This window comes from Eretmochelys imbricata, chromosome 5, assembly GCF_965152235.1.
Source record: "Eretmochelys imbricata isolate rEreImb1 chromosome 5, rEreImb1.hap1, whole genome shotgun sequence".
NCBI classification, from domain to species: domain Eukaryota; kingdom Metazoa; phylum Chordata; order Testudines; family Cheloniidae; genus Eretmochelys; species Eretmochelys imbricata.
This window is the reverse complement of record NC_135576.1, coordinates 87,085,287-87,091,286: the sequence shown is the minus strand read 5'-3', so window position 1 is coordinate 87,091,286 and position 6,000 is coordinate 87,085,287.

Sequence of the window (6,000 nt, the reverse complement as noted above, 5' to 3'; positions counted from 1 at the left end):
TGTGTAATGACACATCCACTCCCAGTCTTTATTCAAGCCTAAGTTAATTGTATCCAGTTTGCAAATTAATTCCAATTCAGCAGTCTCTCTTTGGAGTCTGTTTTTGAAGTTTTTTTGTTGAAGAATTGCCACTTTTAGGTCTGTAATCGAGTGACCAAAGAGATTGAAGTGTTCTCTGACTGGTTTTTGAATGTTATAATTCTTGACATCTGATTTGTGTCCATTTATTCTTTTGCGTAGAGACTGTCCAGTTTGACCAATGTACATGGCAGAGGGGCATTGCTGGCACATGATGGCATATATCACATTGGTAGATGTGCAGGTGAACGAGCCTCTGATAGTGTGGCTGATGTTATTAGGCCCTATGATGGTGTCCCCTGAATAGATGTGTGGACACAGTTGGCAACGGGCTTTGTTGCAAGGATAGGTTCCTGGGTTAGTGGTTCTGTTGTGTGGTGTGTGGTTGCTGGTGAGTATTTGCTTCAGGTTGGGGGGCTGTCTGTAAGCAAGGACTGACCTGTCTCCCAAGATCTGTGAGAGTGATGGGTCGTCCTTCAGGATAGGTTGTAGATCCTTGATGATGTGTTGGAGAGGTTTTAGTTGGGGGCTGAAGGTGATGGCTAGTGGCGTTCTGTTGTTTTCTTTGTTGGGCCTGTCCTGTAGTAGGTGACTTCTGGGTACTCTTCTGGCTCTGTCAATCCCCAGAGTGCACTTCAGTAACACTTATGTGGGGAACTTGCAAATCTGGCTGGACATTATGTGGGCTATGTATAAGGGAGGGATGAAGAAAGCTTTTCCCCCTCCCCTTCCCCTGTGCATCTATGGAAGGGGTAGCCACATATATGAGTAAAGTTAGTAGACTCTGGTACTGAGAGAAGAAAAATGAGGGTATTGAGTGTTGAGTGTATAGCATTGCAAATCCCAAGCATTCAAACATTGTGAGTGAGGCACTCCAAAATCATGAGGTTAGCTTAAAAATCATGAGATTTTTTTTTTGCGGGGGGGTATTTGCCTTCTGGGTTTTTTTAGTTTCTCAGGGTCACCTTTTAAAGCTTTTCTCCACAGTCATGAGGGCTGGAATGTTCCTTTTTAAAAACACAAAAGTGAAAGCTGAGAATCTCATCTAACCACCAGACTACAGAAATGGGGACTTTAAGAAAAACACCCAGTATCACGAGACTCATGGTAGACTCACAAGGAGCCAACAATACTAAGTGTGAGAGAGCTGAGCAAGTTCGCATGCCTGTGAGGTAAAACTGAAATGCTTTGTCTTTGTCAACTCTTTTGTGATAATAGGATATGGGGCTCAATACAAGGGTAAAATGTTGAAATTATATGGTCTGCGTTCTACACTAAGTCATGCTAACTGATCTAATGGTCCCTTCTGGCCTTAAAACTTATTAAATCTAATATTCTTTTTGTGAAATGTCATGAACTTATATCCAAAGGTACACATTTAGTGTGCATGTAGTGTTTGAGATAACTGACATTTACCTCTCCATGTCCCCAGTATTTATTCACTTTAATCACATTGGGTATGAATGTTTCATAAAGCTGAAACAAAGAACTGCCAGAAATTCCACCAGGCTTTTGTTGTACACCACCTCTATTTCCCACTCCCCAGCCCTGCACACCCAACTCTGCTTGGATGCTGATACTAACCTTCCCTGCCACTCACATCCATTTTCACTTCTTACAGATATGACTGGCCTATTAGGGTATGTCTACACAGCAAAGAAAAATCTGTGGCTAGCTCATGCCAGCCGACTCAAGCTCCAGAGCTGTGTCATTGCTATGTAGACTTCTGGACTTGGGCTGCTAGCTGCTGTATAGACATACCCTCAGTTCCTTTTGCATGCCTGGGGTATTGTTCTTGATTATTTCCTAATTAGAGCTTGCATAAATCAAGGTAGTAAGCTTCTGCAGTAAAATCTTGGCCCCACTGATGTTAACAGGAGTTTTGGTACCAAATGGGATACCATCCACTCTGTATGTGGTTAACCTGTATTCTAGTATTCACCGAATGTTCCATTATGTATGTATCAAAGGCTTGATTTCAATGGCTTCTCTTTCCAGGCTCCAGCATTTCCTTTCGGGAACTGCTGAAAAAGAACAGGGATTGAGATCCAAAATCTTTTAATAGGATCCAAAGCTTTAGGTCAGTTTGGTGCTTAACTCACCCAATCTGCTTTTGAAACAGATTTCTGCTGTTTTTGTTTCCAAATGTATTACTTTACAATGGCCAAAAAATGTGACAGCACAACATTGGCTAATGCTGATCTGCTTCAGTGAGAAGGTAAATTTTAGATGCTATATGTTCCTTCTAGGAGCAATAGAGTAAAAAAGAAGATCCTCCTCTCCCCTTAGGATTCAGAGTACCTGTTAGACAAGTTGCTCATTTCATCATGAACTTTTTAAAAAAAAAACTGAAAATGTATATAGTTAATTTACCTTGCCACAGGAGGGGAGTAGGGAGTAAATCCAAATCCAGGGAAGATAATAGAGCGTGATTCTTCATCCTTCTCACTTCTATAACTAATATCCCAATTTACCCTTGTTTTCAGACATTTACCTTTTAAATATGCAAAAAATTGGTTGTTTTCATTCTGTCTCGCTGAAGTGGTTGCATTTCTAAGAAAAGGTACCAACATAAAGTCTGAATTCATCTGAGTGGCTTAACATGAGCACACTGTAGATGACTGACACTCAACAATGACAGGTTTCAGAGTAACAGCCGTGTTAGTCTGTATTCGCAAAAAGAAAAGGAGTACTTGTGGCACCTTAGAGACTAACCAATTTATTTGAGCATAAGCTTTGGTGAGCTACAGCTCACTTCATCGGATGCATGCTGTGGAAAGTGTAGAAGATCTTTTTATATACACACAAAGCATGAAAAAATACCTCCTCCCACTCCACTCTCCTGCTGGTAATAGCGTATCTAAAGTGATCACTCTCCTTACAATGTGTATGATAATCAAGTTGGGCCATTTCCAGCACAAATCCAGGTTTTCTCACCCCGGCCCCCCCACCACCACACACATAAACCCACTCTCCTGCTGCTGTAGCTCACCAAAGCTTATGCTCAAATAAATTGGTTAGTCTCTAAGGTGCCACAAGTACTCAACAATGATTACTCAGATTAAAAAAATAGATGTCCTTTTGTTCTCAAAGTGGGCAATAAGAAGGGAAGACCAAAATAACCAGATGCATAGGAGCAGTCACTAACTGGATGCATTTTATTTCACCACTCTACAAACCAAGGGACTGGTCTGTGTTTCTACTCTGGCAAAGAGATCATTGATTTCAGTAAGGGACACAGGATTGGGCCTTAAGATAGTATAAAACAGTCCTAGGATATAGACGGGGCTTGGTAGTGCCCAGGCTGAAATTGCAAGACATTTTCCATTACAATCTCATCATCCCACATTTATAATTTATCAAAATAACTATGTTTGACATTAAACTCTCCATATTTGTTGGGTTTTATTTGTTTGTTTCTCTCCCCCACCCCGCCCCCATGACAAGATTATGGAGATTTCAAAAAAATAAAATATTTTCCATTGAGGAAAAAATGGGGACAACCTAGTCTGTTGTGGGGAGGGCAACTCAAAAATGACTATTCATTTCAACTTATTCCTCCAGTAATCCATAATGAGAACAAATTGCTTTGGGCAATTGGAAAAAAAGGTTTTAAAATATGAAAATTATGCGTACTTGAAAATGCAGTGCAGTACATGCACAGAAAAACACACATATAACTTTTACGGGGATAACTTAAACATGCAGCAGCCATTTAACTATGTACCAAAATGGACAGTCAACTGAAAAGATGTATAAAGGCAAGACATATTGAAATATTGGAAGAAGTGATGTCCTTTGTGACCCTGTGATTTAGAGGAATGAGCATAGGAAAGGAAGGTAGGAACTTGTTTCCCTTCCTATTACAGCCACTGATGAGCTTGATAGTACTTTGCACTTATACTGCTCAGAGAGTTTGATTTGCCCAAGGTACACTGAAAGACATTGCTTTAAAACATAGAGCTTCAGACTCCTATTTCCCTGTCTAATTGGTTAGACCAAAATTACCAGTGGAGATAGCTTTTGCACTGAGACTTAGTTTTTCCCTCTGTAAAATGGGTATTACTTATTTACCTAATGCATGAATCCCATTGCCCACTTGTTTAATCCAAAGTTTAAACCACTTAGTTTACTGGTATTCTTATTTGGTAACTTATGAGACATGTGACAGATAATCCACTTTATAACAAATGGGGATTGAGGTGCCAGTCCACCAATGCTATTATGTACATAAGTGCATCACTGAATCAGTATTGAGAGAGAAAACTAGAATTTGATTAGATTTTCAACAGAGAGGGATAAAATATTTGCAATCAAAGTTTTCTTGGTTTTGGCTTTATGAAATTGGAGTGATTTTGACAACTTTTACATTGCTTTCCTGTACTCTGAGTTGGTCCGGTTCATTGTGTTGGTCACATCAGCCTGGTAATATTGATTCTGGTGTCCTGATTGGCTGAGCCTACCATATGTGGTCAGGAGGACTAGTACAAAGGTATTTTCTCATTTTTTAAGAGAGCATGGCTGCATTAAATTAGAAAACAGTAAAGTGTCAGCATCAGCAGGAATCTGTGAGTTTAGCAGTATAGTTACCCACCACCACAGCCCCCAAAATTGCAGAAGAGGGAGGTCCATTTACTAAAGATCCCAGGGACGGTAGAAGCCACTAGTCCTTGATTCCAATAAAATTCCACTAATTACAGTCAGAGTCCTAGGGATCATCAGGCACAGATTTGTCATAGACAAAAGGATTATATGGTGACAGAGGGTGATATGGTCCAATAGGGTCCTTCATAACATGGTTCTGATATTTCAGATAAGCATCCAAACTGTGAAACTAATTAAAGCTCCCCATCACTAGCTGTATAATTTTTGTTTTTTTTTCTTTTCCTGATGAAACTGTTGTGCAGAATGCTTTCATGTGTAGTTTAGGTATACTGCAATTCACTTAGCCATACATGTAGTCTGGCTAAACTTAGTCTGCTGTTTCCATATTTTTAAATGTATGCTTCTCACAGTCACAGGTCCATACAATTCAGTAATGGATCCTGGTGGGAAATAGAATAGGTTATTTTCATCTTCTGCCACTTTGCTGCAACAGTAAGCAATGGACTCTATTTCTTCTTCTTCTTAATTAAAAAGTGTCTAAATTAACTCTGAAATGACTTAATGGAAAATAAACTGCACATTATCTAATTCATCCTCACAACACTCCCTGCTGCAAAAGTAAATATTATAATCTTCATTTTCGCTGAGTGGGAAACTGAAACAGAGCAGTGAATTGCCCAAGGCCACACAGCAAGTGAGCGGCCACACTGGAATGAGAATGTAAGGCTTCTTGACTCCTAGCCATGTATCAATTCTTCTAGACAATGCCACCTCTAGGATGCCTCTACTGTATCTATCATAAATCTTATATAGCAGAGACAAGAAATGGCTTATCAGCAAATGATTATTTTTTATATATATTTATATATAATGTACATAGAATTTTAGTTTTGGACCAGTGCATATTATTTAACATATATGTAGAGTGCCTAAACATTGTTGTACTATGGACCTATGCAACTCCCATTAAGGTCAATGCCCCCAGTCAGACTAAACCCCATATTACTAAGATCCAGATGTTTCTAGTCCTAGGATGGCTTAAGGAACTACTCCATCCCTAACACTTTGTGGGCACACACTGCACCAGAAGGGATAGGGACTGACTGGGAGGATGCTGTGCCATGGCTCTACCTTCCCAATACTCCAGCCGGCAGGACTGCCCGGTTAATCAAGGGGAGTAAAATGCAATCCTCAGAGTATTATAGAAGCAAGTGTGCTGGATGACTCTGTGTACTCCTCCTTAGGTAATGTGCTTTCCCACTGTCCCACTGCAGGGCTATATCACATAGTCACAATCTAACTCTAAATAACCAACGC